The 20,000-nt window shown below is 39.2% G+C and overlaps 1 protein-coding gene and 1 long non-coding RNA gene across 7 annotated transcripts in view; one reads left to right on the forward strand and one right to left on the reverse strand.

Annotated features, from left to right (window-relative positions):
- The window catches only part of LOC135200900 (uncharacterized), a 486,387-nt gene that overhangs the window by 198,936 nt on the left and 267,451 nt on the right, over positions 1–20,000 (reverse strand). The gene's annotated exons all lie outside the window — the stretch shown is intronic.
- The window catches only part of LOC135200898 (glutamate-gated chloride channel-like), a 292,745-nt gene that overhangs the window by 141,811 nt on the left and 130,934 nt on the right, over positions 1–20,000 (forward strand). The gene's annotated exons all lie outside the window — the stretch shown is intronic.

Genomic DNA, 20,000 nt, shown 5'->3' on the forward strand with positions numbered 1-20,000 from the left:
ACGTGGGAGTTTAGCTCCATAACGGTGTACCTCATTCCGTTGCAATGTCCATTGGCAGGATCGAAATTCCGAAGCAACATTACCGGGCAGTACTTCTTCAACGTTATTTTGTGCACTGGCAATCCCGATGGATTTAAGTTATTCAAAAAATCTTGCGGATATTGATGATAATTTTCATCTATTGTGTCCAAGCTGAAATATTCGCGACTTTCTCCGGGGAAGTTGTACAGAAATTATGTATGAAAAATCGTAAAGTAACTAAGTCTACGGGAACAACCGGCCTCGTTTCACGGCCAGAAACAGCTCCATTTAAGGGAATCCCTTCTCACCCCCACCCCCTACAAAGGAGGGGGTTAGGTTGGATGAAACCCCATTACAAACCATCTTAGGGGTGCCCACCATAACCCTGCCAAGTTTCGTGCCCATCTGACCAGCCGTTTGGCCGTGATTCAATGACAGACAGACATTACGCCCATTATAGTATGATTATTATTATTATTATTAAAATCTAACTTTTTTACACAAATTACAACATTCTGATTTATCGTTTCTGTGCATTCTAATCAATTTTTCCATGTATAAATTTATTTATTCACATTGAAATATCCCAGGAATCCTTTCCTTTATTCAAATTTTTCACTTCTTTACTTTTTTTATTATTTGTCAAGTTATCTATCTGTTCAGTCAAATTATATTTTGTCTATAAACTCGGTCACTCCTCCTCGTGCATCCCCGAATACACAACATTTACACCAAAAGATCTACAGCCCCGATGAAGCGCATTCTTGTCCACGTCAATAATATCCCCGCGTCCACCTTCAAATCCTGCTATAACGTTCGATTTCAATTGGGATATTCCCTCGTTACGGGATTTGCGCCTCGCGTCAAAGCCATTGTTCTCCGCGAATCGCCGGAGCGGGATTTCATCTAATTCGTTCATTTCAGTTCGGTTCCAAGCGATTTATTTCGCGCTGCCAGGGGGATTTCGGGTATAGGGCCGAAGTGAATTCAGTCTTCTGTCAATTGAAAATAATTTTTCTTATCATCGTATTCATATTTCATAACCTGCATTGCTATTGACTTTTGCGACCAATATCTTCAGAATCTTTTTTCCCCAGTTGTGTGATTCATGAAATACTGATGTATCTTAGACTAATTCAATCCATTTTTTCAATAATCATATTCTCCATGAATTATTTTTTATTCAAGGTTAAATCAATCCATTCAAACACTTTTTATCAGTCTGCTCATCATAAATTACTAAACCATTCCACTATGAAACAGTATTTTTAACAATCATATTCTCCATTAATATACTATTGGGTTATTGGATTAATTTCAAAAAATATTCAGTCAAAAATAGTGTTAGTCTCAAACAGCTCCCTTCAAAAAAAATGTTTTTCCCTGATCATATTTCATGTGAAGTAATAAAGGACATCAACTTAATTTCATATCAGTTCATTCAGAAAAAAAATGTTTTTTCGCGGTGAAATTCTTCATCAATTGCTGTATGATTCTGGAAACATTTAAACCTTTAAAAGATATCAATTCAGATTTCTACCAATCAATTCAGACACTTTTGTTCAGAAGCAAATTCATTAGAAAATTGTTGGGTTTTGGATGAATTCCCAAAACATTTTCAAACCCTTGTAGGTCATATCAGGGTTGGCATTTCTCTCAGTGATCCTGTTTTACATAATTATCATAAAGACCTGAAGGATATCAATTAAATTTCTGACCAATCTACCCCGAAAATATTTCCATATCATATTCTTCACTCTTATATAATTGGATTTTGGATTCATCTCGAAAACGTTTGTTCTTTAGAAAAGTTTAGAGTACGATTTCTCTCAGTGAACCTATTTCATATTATAATATCACAAAGGATATCAAATACAAAATCCTCCAACTACAGGATATCATTAAGATAACAAGATGGAAAGATGGTATTATGGTCTAATGAATCGAGTTGGATAACATATTATCTCTGAGGCCAGAGAGAGAGAGAGAGAGAGAGAGAGAGAGAGAGAGAGAGAGAAAAATAAAAACTCCCAGAGCTTCCAGCCTCTGTATTGGGGTTCCCTTAGGACAAACTAATTGGTGCTAATTGGAACTGGAGAGATATTATCGTGCTATTCAGAGACCTTACAGACCTTACAGACCTTACATTTCGTTCGGGTTGCCCCAGGTCCCTCAGTGTGAGGCGCCTCTAATGTCTACCAGAGAGTTGCTAGTACATCTTCCGGTATATTTTGCATCTTCCAATCTTGGATGGTCTGGGATGCAGTTTAGATATTTGTCGAGCTTATTCTAAACACATCTACGCTCACTCTGATATCTTCCTCAGATGAGCTGGCAACGCATTGATGAATAAGACGCTGCATTTATCGATGCTGGTGCGTAGTGGGATTAATGTTCTGTGTGCTTTCCTTATTTTTCCTGGTATAGTTTTTGGGCACTATTAATCTACCTCTGCTTGCTCTTTCTGATATTTTTAGTTCCATGATATTTTCTGTTATTCCTTCTATCTGTTTCCATGCCTGAATTATCATGTAGCGTTCTCTTCTCCATTTCTAGACTATTAATTTTAAGGATTGTAGTCTTTCCCAGTAGTCTAGGTCCTTAACTTCTTCTATTCTAGCTGTAAAGGACCTTTGTACACTCTCTATTGTGGCAATATCCTTTTGATAGTGTGGGTACCATATCATATTGCAATATTCAAGTGGACTACGAACATATGTTTTATAAAGCATAATCATGTGTTCAGCTTTTCTTGTTTTGAAGTGCCGTAACAACATTCCATTTTTGCTTTACATTTTGCCAACAGAATGGCTATTTGATCATTGCATAACAAGTTCCTATTCATCATCACACCAAGGTCTTTAACTGCTTCCTTATTTGTGATTGTCTCATTATTAGGTCCCCTATATGCATATAGCTTTCCTTCTCTGTCTCCATAATTTATTGATTCAAATTTATCAGAGTTAAATACCATCCTATTTACCTTGCCCAATGGCCCAATCATATACTTTGTTAAGGTCTCTTTGTAGAGCGTTCTATCTTCATCACAAGTAATTTCTTTACTTTATTCTTGTGTCATCAGCGAAACAAAAAAAAAAAACCCTACTCACTACCGAATCCATTAACATTACTGTCTATGTCTTCATAACATAATAACAAACAGTATTGCAGCTAGCACCGTACCTTGTGGCACACCGGATATTACCTTGGTTTCATCCGATTTCTCATCGTTTGCAATAACTATCTGTTTTCTGTTGTGTAAAAATTCTTCTAACCATCTTCCTACTTTATCTACGATATTGTGTTTTCTAATTTTCTTTGCTAATATATTATGGTCTACTTTGTCAAAAGCTTTTGCAAAGTCTAGATAAACCACATCTGTTCATTTCCGCTTTTTCATATTTTTGAATATGTTCTCACGGTGGACTAACAGTTGGGTTTGTGTACTTTTTCCGGGTACGAAACCGTGTGTCCCATATATTAAGCAAATTATTTTTTAAAATTTTTTATAAATGGTTTCATAATATTTTTCTTCATTACCCTTTCATACACTTTCATAATATGTGATGTTAGACTCACAGGCCTATAATTACTTGCCTCTAGTCTTGATCCACTTTTGAAAGTAGGGGTGATATATGCTAATTTGTGCTCATCATAAATCTTGCCTGTATCTACACTTTGTCTTAATAATATTGCAAGTGGCTTTGCGATAGAATGAACTACTTTCTTTAACAAAATAGCAGGGACTCCATCCGGCCCTGCAGCAGCTCTATTTTAATTTCATTAATTGCCTGCACAATATCAGCTTCATTAATTTCTATGTCAGCTAAATATTCACTATTTTCGTCCCTTACTTCTATATCATTATCTTCATTATCTATTCTAGGGTGTAATTCTCTTCTTATATCGTTCTGCCAGTATGTTGCAAATTTCCTTTTTTTTCTTTTTTTCATTCGTTAATCTCCCTTCAATTCTCAGAGGGCCTATTTCTATTCTTCGTTTTATTCATTTCTTCGCATATGAGTATAATAGTTTGGGGTTTTGGCTTGATATTTAATAGGGTTTTTTCTTCCAAGTCCCGTTTTCATTTTCTTTGATTGTATAATCTTTTGTTCTGCATTTTCTATCTTACTTTTAGTTCTATAACTTTCCATGCATTTTTTCTTTTGCAAGACCTTTTTCCACTTTGATTTTCTGGAACAAGATCCTTCTGTCTCTTGGTATGCATGAATGATGTTTACTTTTCTTCTTCGGTATATATTTCTATTCCACTATTTTCTCCAAATTTTAGTTTATATAATATCTCCGTATTTACCCTTATGTCATACTTACGAAAATGTTAATCCCAAACTTTGTGTTTAATTCTTCATTAATTTCTGACCATTTTTATTGTTACTGTAGAAGTTGTATTTTTCCATATCCTTCCCACTTTTTCATTTCTTGCTTATCTCTATTTTCACTTGCTTTGGAATGAACTGTTAATTCTATGACATTATGATTGTGAAATACTCGCATTATAAACTATTATTTCTTTAACATAATCATCTCGTTCACAAATACTAGGTCTAAAGTATTTTCCTTTCTTGTTGGCAGGTGATTTTATTTGTTGAATGTTGTATTCTAGTAGCATATCTAATAGCTTTTCAAATTGCCTCTTATCTTCTGCACTACTATTACTCTCTTTTTTATATGTATAAGTACAACCACAGTCTCCTATTCGTTCTTTCCATTCTACGAAAGGAAAGTTGAAGTCACCAGATAGGAGAATAGTCCAGTCCTGTGATTTCTACATATATCATCCAATTTTTCAATTATTAAGTCAAACTCTTTAGTATTAGGAGGTCTATATATTACTATGTTCATCAATTTTTCAGATTCAAATTCTACGCTATTAGTTCACATTCTGAGTTACTATATTTTTCTCATATATTTTCTTGTTTTTTGTCTTTCCCATATATTGCGGTTCCCCCTTGATTCCTATTTTTTCTATCTGATCTATAAGTTTGGAACCCTTTTATTGATCATCATTCCCAGTCTCTTGGGAATACCAGGTTTCACTTATATTCATTATATCTATTTTCTTTTCATTTTGGGTTTAGTTCTTCTAAGTACTCTTCTTTTTGAGTTACTCGTAACTAAACCCTGCGCATTCATCACTATGATGGTTTGCGTGTTTTCCCTTCATTTAATATTGGTAGTAATAAGGATTTTCCCATTGTCTCTTTCCTGTTTCTGGTATGTTGTTCTTTTTTTCATTTCAGAAATTCTGACATTAAAAAATCCAACTTTTCCATAGTATTTGATCTTCCTTCATCATAATTATTCATTGTGTCTGAATCTGCAATTTTCTCCGTTTCTGCAATATCCTCTTGCATAATAAATACAGTTATTATCTCTTGAGTAGAATTTCGGAGCTGATGCTTTGAAATTTTTTGCTGACACCTCTGCATATCTCATTGGTGGTTTGCTTTTCTCTTTTACCTGATATTCTTGATTTCTCTCTTTATTTGTTTCTTTCTTATTTTGGATTTTATTACTTGGATTGGTTATTTATTTGATTATGATTCATGGCTACAGGGTGCATATATTTGCATTTTTTGTCGAACTTACATCCTTTTCCTTCTTTTAGGTTTTTTACTATTTTGGATGCAGATCTCTGCAATCATTCCCCCATAGCCATCTAAGTATGCACATTTACCATATATTTCATAGTTTTGACATACCTTAGGATGTTGTAGTAACATCTTTCTCCAAATCTGCAATTCCCTCTTTTCAAAAGGTTGCAGATTTTGTCTTTCTTGTCTATTTTTTCCTCTTTCCCGTCATTGTGTAGATCTGGGTAGAGAGAGAGAGAGAGAGAGAGAGAGAGAGAGAGAGAGAGAGTTTTAATTAACTTTCCAGTGTAAAATAAAATATGAGAACATTCTTAATTTATGAAATGAAGAATAAGTTGAGAGAGAGAGAGAGAGAGAGAGAGAGAGAGAGAGATAAAGCACGTACATTAAAAGACTGCAAGCAGCAAAATCAAAGACGTAAAAAAATAATTATTATTAAATACAAAATAATTCGTGTGAGAAGTCTGTGGTCCAGTATATCAAAACAGAATTAAAGGCAGCAGAAAATGTCATTTTGCTGGCAATCTATTATTATCTCGGAGCGTTATTGTATTATGCTCCTGGAGCGTAATAAATCAGAACCCGGAATGCATTCGCTCTGTTATTTCTGTATTTTATTAATGTGTACGTCTCATACTTAGCGAGCTGGAGCCCACACGGCTCAAATGATATATTGTCTTCAGGGGCTGTCTGTGTTTCGATTTTTTTTTTTATTTATTTCTCTAATGGAATTCACGGTCCTCGAATAATTAAGGAAACTGTGGTGTAAGATTACTGTATGTGTGTGTGTATACGGGAGAGAGAGAGAGAGAGAGAGAGAGAGAGAGAGAGAGAGAGAGAGAGAGAGAGAGAGAGAAAATAAAGCATTAAATTATACAGACAGAAATGGCGGTAAAGGATGAAAACATACAAATAGAAAGACAGTTTGTAAAGTATAAAAACATACACAGACCTACAGTAAAGGATGAAAACATAGAGATAGGCAGGCAGACAGTAGAGAATAAAACCATAGAAGACAGACAGACAATAAAGGACGAAAATATAGAGACAGAAATACAGACAGTAAAGGATCAAAACATACAAAAACAGAAAGACAGCCATTAAGGGATGAAATCATAGAGAGACATAAAGACAGCCATTAAAGGATGAAATCATACAGGGACATAAAGACAGCCATTAAAGGATGAAATCATACAGGGACATAAAGACAGCCATTAAAGGATGAAATCATACAGGGACAGAAAGACAGCCATTAAAGGATGAAATCATACAGACATAAAGACAGCCATTAAAGGATGAAATCATACAGGGACATAAAGACAGCCATTAAAGGATGAAATCATAGAGACAGAAAGACAGAAAGACAAGAGCGAAAACCCGGTGTCTTCTTCTTCTTCTTCCATTTCGTCCCAACTTGGCTGGAGGAGGAGGTAATGAACACAACTCTATTTGCAGTGGATGAGGACGACTCTGAAGGTCGAGAGGGGAGAGACAGAGACGGCGGTGGGAGGGAGGGAGATTGGACGGATGACAGAATGAGGCCGAAGGAGGGAGAGGCGAAAGAGAGAAAATGACAGAAAGGGAAGATAGGCAAAGGGAACCTCTGGGTGATGGTGATGACGATGATGATGAAGGAGCTTAATCACCTTCTCTGCATCATTAGGCGCAGGAAAAGGGCGATTAGTAGAAGGCAGTAGCAGCAGTAGTCACTACTGCTGCAGAAGTAGTGGCAGCAGCAGCTGCAATAGGAAAAGCAAATAGTAGCGGTACGGACTCAGTAGTCGAATAGGACAGATTTTGAGGGAATCCGGAGCAGTGATTCTGAAGATTTTGTGGACGATGAAGATGAAATAAGTATTATTATTATCACTAAAACTGAATAAAACAAGCTAAACTGCATTTAAGATAAAAAAAGTAATAGTACTGATTTTATCAGTAAAACTGCATTTAAGATAAAAAGTAATGGTACTGGTTTTATCTTCAAAACTAAATAAAAACCCCACAATGCAATTAAGATAGAAGTAATATCACTAGTTTTATTAGTAAAACAAAATTTAAAAAACCCAAACTACACTTATGATATTAGTAACAGTACTAATTTCATCAGTAAACTAAAAAAAAATGCACTTGAGATAGCAGTAATAGTACTGATATTACCAATAAAACTAAATAAAAAAAATCTAAAATACACTTACAATAGCATTAATACTATCGATACAACCACACACGGACAATTATATCAATACAAAACCACACTTATAATGGCATTAATACTACTGATACAACCACACACGGACAATTATATCCATACAAAACCACACTTATAATGGCATTAATACTACTGATACAACCACACACGGACAATTATATCCATACAAAACCAACACCCACAGCATTAAAAATTGAAACGCACACCAACACACAACAATCATTCTCGGTGCCATTAGCCACCTTTCCGCTCGTAAAAATCCCCGGGGCTCGTAGCCGAGGAAGGAGGGAGGGAGGGAGGAGGCAACGACGAGCACCTAAAAATATAATGTATCGTGACAATCCATTCTCGCTCCGGCGCTGAAGAGCAGGACCATTTGTTATCAACTTTAAGCCTGCGAGAGTGGGTGATGGAGGGGGGTGGGGGGGTAAGACGAGGGGGGTGGGGGTAGGACGAGGGGGCAGGGGAAGGGGAAACAGGGGGGGGTGGGGGAAGGAGAGCCTGGCTGTTGGGATGGATCAGTGGTTGTATCTGGTATGTGGGGTTAGGGTGGGATGGATTAGTAGATTGGTGGGGGGATCCCGTATGGGGGGGTGGGGGGGCGTTGGGGGGGCGGTTGGTTATGGTGTGCGCAGAGACACTCTACGACCGATAACACACACGAAACGTATATCACGGACTACCGAAAGAGAGAGAGAGAGAGAGAGAGAGAGAGCAGACGTTGGATCGTACGTCACAGAGCGTGACGCCAGAAACGGCCTTCGCTAAAGCAATTTGCGAGAAGTAAAGGGGTGTGTGGTTTGTATGCTTGCCTATGCTAACCTGGATTGTCATATCGAGCAGTTTAGGTTTGGGCAAGATCAGCTTTATTATTAGAGTTAAGAATTCTGAATAATAATAATAATAATAATAATAATAATAATAATAATAATAATAATATAGAAAATTAATCCCAGTCTTGATAAATACAGAAGACTAAAATACACTTATGAAATGTTTTGAGGTAAACTATTCATTCAACAATACATATTTCGTTAGATTTCAATGTAGCAAGAGGCCTTGAAGGCTAAATAACACTTTGTTATTATTTATGGTATATACTTGATACACTAAGCAGGAAGGGGTAATTTTGCGTCCTATAATAATAATAATAATAATAATAATAATAATAATAATAATAATAATAATATTCCGATGTTATTTGAATTATAATAATGTGCAATTAGGGCCAAGCTAGGCAGAGCTATAAAGGGTAAGATATGTGATATGGTTCTATAACTAATAATAATAATAATAATAACAATAATAATAAAAGTAGTAATAATGACAACAACAACAACACAGCAACATTAATAATAATAATAATAATAATAATAATAATAATAATAATAATAATAATAATAATAAAACAGGTTAGATATTAACAAATTGGCTCAGAATAAATTGAATCAAAACGCAAAATCTAACCTATAATGGAATGGACACGAGGTTACACAATAATGTATTTTCAATATAGAATCACGTTAGTAATTCCCCTCCTCGTTTTCTGCATTTCCAGACTCTTATATTATATAAGTCTTTCTTTCCTCCTTCCCCTTTTATTTCAGCCTTTTTATCTTAGAAGAAAATCTCCGTCCAGTGAAAACAAAAACATCAGGAATTGCTAAAGCAGATTTTTTTTTCTCCACGTGTTATGCAAATCACTGCAGTCAGAATTAAAAGGGATCCACACCAGGGCTCTTATCCACCCGGGGGGGGGGGGGGGGGGGGGGGGGGGGTGGGGGGGGACCCACGGTGGCATAAGGCAGGGTTAACCTGAACCAGTAACTATAAACTTGGTATAATAAAAATAATTATGAGGGTCGAACAGACCAACATTCCAATATCATAAAGATATCATTATGAAACTCAATATAATTACTGTGCATGTCATCACTTTTATGTAAATTAAAGCTGTCCTTTCAAATGATGAATTATTCATTTAATGAATATGTTATCTGATCATCCTCTTAAATGCATTGTATGATATAAAGTATACACCGTCCAACAGATCTGATTAAGGATTAATATATTGCCATTCTTGCAAAAGGTTTTGTCCAACAATCAAAAATATTTAAAAAAAAATAATGCCACTTATAATCAAATATAATTAAATATTACTTAGAATAATGTGCTGATTAAATAATACAAAATGCAACCTATAATCAAATATAATTTGACATAAGAAAAAAATGACTCATTAACATATAATCTTAGGCAAACATCACCAAATTATCATGGGCTAATGTCACACCGCGCTTACACACACCCACCTGCATTAATTACCTGGTGCCAAGATAACGCAAATACGAGTGCCAATCATACACTACCTATGTGGCCTCTGTTCCAAATGCCTCTACGGATCATTATCCCCCGGCAAACAATTAAGCCTCAACGTGGGATGACGCCTCTCCAAAAACAGCGCGAAATATTTGTTCCCGATATTGATGGCTCAGATTGCCAGTCCAACTCCAAATTTAGCCATGATTTGTCGGGACGTTGGACCCACGCGTTTTGGGGTATCTGGGTCACGCAAACGACCTTTTTTTTCTCTCCTTCTTTCTTTCTTTTTATTGAAATCTATTACTAATATTGATATTACTACTACTGCTGCTGCTATTACTGATAATAATAATAATAATAATTAATAATAATAATAATAATAATAATAATAATAAATAATAATGTAATAATAATAATAATAATAATAATAATAATAATATCCTGAACTTCAGGACGAAACTTTAAGGATTTCCAAGAATTTACTACTACTACTACTACTACTAGGAACGAAAACTTTAGGATTTCCAAGAATTTACTACTACTACTACTACTACTACTAATAATAATAATAATAATAATAATAATAAAAAGTATAATTGTGACCCTTGGTTTAGTACGTTTTAACCTGAACTTCAAACCGAAACTCGAACAATCTTATGGATTTTGCAGTTTCATGTTCCATGAATTCGAAAAATTGCGAAAGAACGTACTGACTCACGAGAGAGAGAGAGAGAGAGAGAAGAGAGAGAGAGAGAGAGAGAGAGAGACCCATACCCATACAATCGTTTTTAAAAGATTTGCAGAACCCCGAGATCGAAGTCTCTATAAAATATGGTCTTGCAAAAAGACTTTCGCTCAGGATGCGGATCCCGAAAGCATAGTAATTTACGGCCCACATACGGAGGGGTGGGGGTAGGATGGGGGTAGGGTGGTGGGGGCGGGGTCGATGGGAGAGGTGTGGGGTGGGGGACACCGCGACTTCTAAAACCGTTAGTCTGCGAGATTGATAATCAGGCTCTGAAAATATATGACTCATGACGAATGGCGCGGAGTCAAACTCCGCAATGTTTTGCTTTGACCTGATAGGAAGAAGAGGAAGACGAAAGAGAGAGAGAGTAAAGAACGACACGGCGAGAAAGAGTTAGAGAAAAATACTCTCTCTCTCTCTCTCTCTCTCTCTCTCTCTCTCTCTCTCTTCTCCTGAGACGCATAGTTATGACTCCAGCGCGTGTCCTGACCTCGTACCGGTTGTCGAAATAATTGCTGGTGTGCTGGAAGTGCTGGTGTCTCCGGTATGCGTAACCGTGTGTAGGACACACAGTCCGAAGAGAGAGAGAGAGAGAGAGAGAGAAGAGATAAGAGAGAGAGAGGAGAGAGAGAGGCTGTCTCTGTTCGCATAGCTGCGTGACTACTGACACGTTCTGTGCTTTGATTTCACATCACAAATATGAGGATAACTTTGCTTTGTCGATTGATTTTAAATTAAATGAAAGTTTGGAAGGAGCAATGTGGGCGTTCTGATATATTTATTGTTTAATTTCACGGCCCTTTTTTGTGGCCAAAGCACAATAAAGAATCGCCCCTCAAACGTAAAATAACAACGACAACAACAAAAGTACTAAGTCACCCAGAATTATTTGTTTGTCCCGAGGCAACGCCAGCGAAGAATGTCAATATGTAAAACTCTACCTTGTGCAACTTCCAATTAAAAATGACACACATCAGAGTATGAATCTGTAACACGAGAAGTTATTTGCCCGCAACATCGCCCCGTGACACGCCACGCTGTGCTTTCGTTTAGTTGTTTGTGTTTCGAGGTGGGGGAAATCACCCGTGTGTGTGTGTGTGTGTGTGTGTGTGTGTGTGTGTGTGTGTGTGTGTTTTTAATGTCGCCCTTTGACTTGGGGAGCAAAAGGGTTTACACATTAATATGCAATTTTGACGTTGGGGAAGTATGCCCTCTTGAGAGAGAGAGAGAGAGAGAGAGAGAGAGAGAGAGAGAGAGAGAGAGAGAGAGAGACCGTTGCGTTTTAATTATATAAAAAAAACTGAATTATATCAATGCTGGCACTGTGATCCAAATTCCACCTAAGTTTTTTTTTTTTTTTTTTTTTTTTTTTTTTTTTTTTTTTTTTTTTTTTTTTTTTTTTGTTTTTTTTTTTTTTTTTTTTTTTTTTTTTTTTTTTTTTTTTTTACTGAAATCTAGCCATTCTGAAATCAAAATCGGACACACCTAGAATATAAGAACACTCAGAAACAACTGTGATTTTAGATGAAGGCAAAATTGGGGATACCTGGAGTAATGAGAAAGTGAAGAGTAACAGGGGCCATTGACTTGAAATTCAAGCTTCCAAATAATATGGTGATAATTAGGAAGAAGCAAGAGGGAGTAAAGGGAATACAGAAAGATGATTTAACACTTGTAAAATAAAAAAAAAATAATAATAAATACCTAAAAATGTATTAAAATGAAGGCGAAGAAATTTGGAAAACTAACACCACATAATTTCTGAAATCAAAACAGTAAGCAAAGATTGTCCCAAGTCGGTAATGGTAGCCCTGAAGTAAATTTTGTAATGTACCGTTTTGTAATCAACATGAGAAACAATATATAACCTCGGTCAAAGTTCGTCTCCTTACGTGCGTGACATGGTACGTGACCCGGACTTTTGAAAGGTTACAGCTGTCCAGATAGGGTGAAGAGGAGGGTTGTTTATATAAAAGAGATGGGTTGTAGATTTGAACAAATTTGCAGTTAATGAATCTGTGCATTCTACACGAAAATGTTATAATTTCAATCCCAGTAATATTATCCAGGAGAGAGAGAGAGAGAGAGAGAGAGAGAGAGAGAGAAACTAGGCATCAATTACCAATGCTCCAAATGGCCCCATTTGCAATTCTGCATCTTATTTCGAAGTCCCATTCCTACTCACCGCGTAATAGCTTCCCTAATTCCGTCTCCTTGGGGCACAGGTTTTCATTCTGCAATTCCAGATCAACTTCAGGTCCTGTATTCTCTGTATTTTGCTTTATTTATTGAAGTCATTAATATTCAAAATATCATATTTAAATTTTTTTTTTTTAAACTACAACATCATATTTGGCCAGTTTTCAATTCCCAAATTCACACAGGCCTGAATACCATAACGCAAAAGAACGAATACAATACCACAAAGACTTCCGTAAAAACAAGCGCGAAAGAAAGACGATAAAAACAAATCACAAAACAAACGCCGCGAAAAAGGCGAATAGAGAAAGAAAGGGGAAAATGAAAAGAAAGAAAGATTTAAATCCATTCTTTCATGTCCCTCTGCATTTTTCTCGCTCGCTCTGTTCACTCATCCTCCTCGTTTCGCTTTATTTATTCATTTGTTGTCGCTGACGGAAGCGGCGACAATAGTCCCCCACCCCCACTTCCCTGCTGCTGCTGCTGCGTCAGCGTGGGCAGACCCGGGGTGGGAGTGGGGACCGAGTGGGAAGAGTCAGAGTGGAATCGAGGTGGAAGGGTGGGAGTGGGGTCAAGTGAGAAAAGTGAGAGTGGCGATGGAATGTGGGAATTGGGAGTAGGAACTGAGTAGGAGGGGTGGGTGTGGAATCAAGAGGGAAAAGTGGGACTGAGAAGCGAGTGGAAAGAGGGGAGTGGGGACTGAGTGAAAGAGGGGAGTGGGGACTGAGTGGAAAGAGGGGAGTGGGGACTGAGTGGGAGGAGGGGACTGAGTGGAAAGAGGGGAGTGGGGACTGAGTGGGAGGAGGGGACTGAGTGGAAAGAGTGGGAGTGGGGACTGAGTGGAAAGAGGGGAGTGGGGACTGAGTGGAAAGAGGGGAGTGGGGACTGAGTGGGAGGAGGGGACTGAGTGGAAAGAGGGGTGGGGAGTGGGGACTGGAGGTGGAGGAGGGACTAGTGGAAAGAGTGGAGTGGGGACTGAGTGGAAAGAGGGGAGTGGGGAACTGATGAAAGATGGGGAGACTGAGTGGGAGGAGGGGACTGAGTGGAAAGAGGGGGAGTGGGGACTGAGTGGAAAGAGGGGAGTGGGGACTGAGTGGAAAGAGGGGAGTGGGGACTGAGTGGGAGGAGGGGACTGAGTGGAAAGAGGGGAGTGGGGACTGAGTGGGAGGAGGGGACTGAGTGGAAAGAGGGGAGTGGGGACTGAGTGGAAAGAGGGGAGTAAGACTGAGTGGGAGGGAGGGGAACTGAGTGGAAAGAGGGGAGTGGGGACTGAGTGGGAGGAGGGGACTGAGTGGAAGAGTGGAGTGGGGGACTGAGTGGGAGCCGAGTGATGATGGAAGAGGGAGTGGGGACTGAGTGGGAGGAGGGGCACTGAGTGGAAAGAGGAGAGTGGGGACTGAGTGGGGAGGAGGGGACTGAGTGGGAAGGAGGGGAGGGGGACTGAGTGGAAAGAGGGGCAGTGGGGACTGAGTGGGAGGAGGGGACTGAGTGGAAGAGGGAGTGGGGGGACTGAGTGGGAGGAGGGGACTGAGTGGAAAGAGGGGCGTGAGTGAGGGGAGGAGGGCACTGAGTGGAAAGAGGGGAAGTGGGGACTGAGTGGAAAGAGGGGAGTGGGGACCGAGTGGAAAGAGGGGAGTGGGGACTGAGTTTGGGAGGAGGGGAACTGAGTGGAAAGAGGGAGTGGGGACTGAGTGGGAGGATGGACTGATGGAGAAAGTGGGGAGTGGGGAATGATGAAAGTGGAGAGGGGAGTGGGGGGACTGAGTGAAAGAGGGGAGTGGGGACTGAGTGGAAAGAGGGGAGTGGGGACTGAGTTGGGAGGAGGGGACTGAGTGGAAAGAGTGGGAGTGGGGGACTGAGGGGGGAGGGGGGGGGGGGGGAGTGGGGACTGAGTGGAAAAGAGGGGAGGTGGGGACTGAGTGGGAGGAGGGGAGTGGGGACTGAGTGGGAAGAGGAGACTGAGTGGAAAGAGTGGGAGTGGGGACTGAGTGGGAAGAGGCGAGTGGGGACTGAACTGAAAGAGTGGGAGTGGGGACTGAATGGAGGAAAGTGGACAAAGTCCCAATAGGAGACTCGGAGAGGGGAAACCATATGGAAATGACAGCATATTTCGAGTGGGAGTAGAAATGGGAGTAGAAAGTGTGTGTGAAAAGAAGAAGAATGAGAGAAACGAGAACCAAAGACTAACAGGGAGAAAGAGGGAAACTAAGAGAGAGAGAGAGAAGGACGTTTGCCAAAACGCTGACAAAGAAATCCCGGGGAATAAAAGATGACTATGCCAACACAGGACGTAGGCAGGCACGGAGCAGAAGGCGGCTGAATAGGTATGCTGAAGTAGCAGGAAGGACAGTAATGGCGCTAGTCAATAAGTGAAGAGAGAGAGAGAGAGAGAGAGAGAGAGAGAGAGAGAGAGAGAGAGAGAGAGAGAGCTTAAAACAAGACTGAAAGATTTATAAACTTAATCAAGAGACAAGTGGTGTTTCCAAGGATTGAAAAGTGCCTGAGTCAAAAGCGGACGAGAGTGTTTGCTGGGTAAACAAAGCTGAGAGAGAGAGAGAAGGCGAGGTTTTGTTAGCACGAGAGAGAGAGAGAGAGACGTACCAGCATCTCATGGTTCTTTCGCATTATCAATAACACAAACAGAGCCAGAATGCGAGACTCAACAAGGCTGCCAACAGACTTGATTACCACTGAATACATTTGTTCCGGATTTTTCTCGGAACTTTGAATAACAAAGCCTCTCCTTTCGAACAAGGGTTTTGGTTGGTACTTCGGAGACATTAGCTTGGATGGCGTATTTGTAGAATGTTTCTCAAGACTCACGGTACACGAAACTATAAGCTTTGAACATGAGTGTTGATGAAATGTGTTTCGGCGATGCGAGGATACTGTGTTTGGCAAAAGCCAATCTATAAATGCATAATTGAAATTCAAAAATGAATTTGACAACAGTTAAAATGAGTAATGTTCCTGGAATGTGGGTTTTAGTGATGCAAGGTTACCATCTTTGGCAAACGGGACTTTGCGTATGCGTGTTGGTTTGTAAGGTGTTTTTACGTAGCATGGAACCAGTGGTTATTCAGCAACGGGACCAGCGGCTTTACGTCGAGACTGAACTTCTATCACCAGAAATACACATATCTAACCACTCAGTGGAATGCCAGAGAATCGAACTCGCGGCCACCGAGGTGGCCGGCTAAGACTATACCGATCACGCCGCTGAGGCGCTGACATTACGTATGGATCACTAATATCAAAAGAAAAAACAAAAAAGATTAAAATAGAATAAAAACCACACGACGGAATAAGAATCACAAAAAGAAAAGACGCACGCACATGCGCACGTCAACAAACCAGGCAGAGCGGGAAAAGCAGCCAAACCCACAATAAAAAGGAGTGAAATGAAAATAGTCAACCCAAATTCTGTTTACTCTTCGACAGGTGCCAAATTGATTGTATTCTCTTGGGAGTCTCCAGAGAGAGAGAGAGAGAGAGAGAGAGAGAGAGAGAGAGAGAGAGAGAGAGAGAGAGAGAGTTGGAATAAATGGGGGTGGAGTCCGTGTGGAGAAAGGGAGGTGGGTAGGGGTGGGCTGACATCGACAAAACACCTCCGTTATTTAATTATCTGTTTTTGAATTGAAAGGGATTGCTGGGAATTGACCTGGTTCTATATGATTATATATATATATATATATATAATATATATACACACGCACACACACACACACACATATATAAGGATATATATATATATATATATATATATATATATATATATATATTAATATATATATATATATATTATAATACAATAATGCCTAAACAAGGTAAAACTTACATGCAATATGAAATGATAAAGTAACCACTGAAAGATACAGTCCCGTTAAAAATGGAAAAAGTTTACTCAACAAATGGAACATTAATTGAAACTGTCGGAACTGAGCTAATTCAATTAGAAAACTCTCTGGAATTTTAATCCACTTCCCGTAAGAATTTGTTTATTATTTTTTTCTTTCATTTCTTGTTAGGCATCACCAAAAAGAAATCACGACAATATTCCTACTTTATAAAACAAAGTGATTCTTTAACCTCGACCTGTTAACGTGTTTATCTCTTATGTAGGATCACACCCTCTGGGCCAGCCTATATGAGAATGTAGAAACGCTACACAGTAGTAGTTTTCTACAACTCCTTAGGAGTCACTACATATCTATTTCTCGTCGTGTGTAACAACAATATTGTACAAATATTGCAGAGATTTCTTTTTAAAATGCCCCCACAAATAGCTGGGGATTTGAATCTCGAGTGCACACTTCATAAACCCCACATGTAGTCTCGCTGTTGCCCAGACCTGAACCAGTCTCTCTGACCACTAACCCTTCCTATGTGATCATTTCTGAGCTCCCAGAAGGTATACGTAATGTCCTTAGAGATAGGGACTTGTCGTCTCCACCCTCTCTCCCACATTACCTTTCGAACCGCCCCCCCTCCCCCCGCCCCTTGAAATGCTTCAGAATAGTTTCAGTAACGTCTCCAAACAACCCCCCGCCTCCATTTTTGTCAAAGAACCCTCCCCCCCCCCTCCCCCCCCCCCCTCCCCCACTACTGCGTACTCCGAGTCGAACGAGAGATTCAACTTCTTCATTCTCTGTATCAACACAAAGTTATCTACCAGAGGCTTTTGTTTCTCCTCTATTTGTCATCCGACGTCGGCCCCTATTGATCTTTAGGAGTTTTTGGCGGAGCTGCCAATCGTTTCCAGTATTCTCTCTCTCTCTCTCTCTCTCTCTCTCTCTCTCTCCTCTCTAGATTGAATGCTCGACTTTCCTTTATCTTTTGTTTGTGTAACTATCGCTTTATCTTTCCAGTGTTATGAAAAAAACAGGTCTAAACAAAACCGAGAGATATGAGAAAGTTTCCGCACTAAAGAAACTACATATCAACCTTGCTTAAAACCTAAGCAAATTCAAATTCAAAGAGACATATTTATATAAACAGGGTGGCACTTATGATTAGATCTAAGCCTGAACGGAGAGACATTCACAAACGCAAAAGAGCGGTTATAATCTGCGATTAATCATTCATATCTCAACGCATACGAGCGCCTGGAATTTTACGCGCGTTATATCCCCCGCGGGTACCGAAGCAAAGGCGCCGATCTCAGAGCGGCCATAATCCTCCAAACCACATCTTGAACGCCTCATCGCCTCATCCAGGCAATGCCCTGGATCACCATCATCTTCCCGCGAGAGAGAGGGAGAGGAAGAAGGAAGAGAGGAAGAGAGAGAGAGAGAGAGGAGGTGCATCGAACAGGGAAGTATTGACAAAGGAATCAATAATGCCATTAACAGCGAACCTCAATACATAAACGAAGACCTTCCTGAAGGAGAGGAGGAAGAGGTAGAAGGATCTGCCGCCCCTACCCCCAAACCCACAACAACAGCAGCAGCAGCAGACAAACACAAAGCAACAGTTCGTCTTCAACGAGGATGAATGCGACATGAGGGGACGCTTTAGGATGTGAGCCAATCAAATAATTGAAACGCGGAGGCGCTCACACTCGCGTCCTGGGACCAACGGGATACGACTCTGCCAGACTTGTAGTCGTCGACGACGTCTCAAAATGGGTGTAACACACTCTCTCTCTCTCTCTCTCCTCTCTCTCTCTCTCTCTCGAGTCCAAAAAACTTTAAAGAGAATTTTCTTCCCTTGCTCACATGTATTATTTTATTTCAAAATTTCATTAACTCGTGTAGTCGTCCGAACTCCAGGGAATAATTCAAAAGGATTATTTGTCTTTGCTTTAAGGTCATTATTATTATTATTATTATTATATTATTATTATTATTATTATTATTATTATTATTTATTAGCTGATAACAGGCCATAACGGATATTAACTAGAGAAACAAGCTTTAATAAAATCGAGCGGTCTTCAATAAAAATCAACACAAAACAGCAAACAGAGTAACAAAAAACACAAATAAAGACAAACAAACAAAACTTACGATACCACCCACAAAATAGAACGACAGCTGAATCAAGAAAAAAAAATGGAAAACCAAAAAACAAAAGCATAAACCGTTCAGACAGTGGCGCAGAGTACTTCAACCAGGACAGTGAATATGGCGTCGAGCAAACCTCAGTCGGAGCTATAATCTGCCGACCGAAATTGGCTGTGTGGAGCCAATTGCTGCCTCCTCCTCTGTCGAGATTGTCTAATGCACGATAAATGTGTGGGGCTTTGCTCCCCTCCCTGGAGGGAAGGCCTTACGAATAGCTGCCTCAAAGGACGATTCGCTCGTTAAATCTCTGTCGTCCACTGAAGGAAGTATTTCTTTAAACTTGTCTTCCCCTGAAAGATGTACTTCTTTACATAATTAGAAATGGATAAAACTGAAGGAAGAAAAATGTATACGTATATGTATTTCAAGTGTGGATGCGTATACTTACGCAATATATTATGATACACAGACAATACATACTTGTTGGGTGTGGCATTTCTTTCCATAGTTCGATTGTTCATTAATAATGGTATATATATATATATAATATATATATATATATATTATATATATATATATATATATCATATATATATACATATATATACAATATATATATACATAATATATGTATGTAGTATGTATGTATGTATGTATGTATCCCAAGTGTTGATACGAATACATCATAAACGACCTATGTATTCTGATACACAAACAAACACAATTAATAGTGGCCGGGTGGTTGACGTGGGCTCGTTCTGGATATCACTGAATGTGGGCATCGAATCACGCTACGAACTCAAGACAGAATTTCTTCATTTGAGCTTTAAGCTTTGCAGTGCAAGCGTATACGAAAAGAGTGAAGATATTGGGAAGTACAG

The sequence above is a fragment of the Macrobrachium nipponense genome, chromosome 27, assembly GCF_015104395.2.
Source record: "Macrobrachium nipponense isolate FS-2020 chromosome 27, ASM1510439v2, whole genome shotgun sequence".
NCBI lineage: Eukaryota > Metazoa > Arthropoda > Malacostraca > Decapoda > Palaemonidae > Macrobrachium > Macrobrachium nipponense.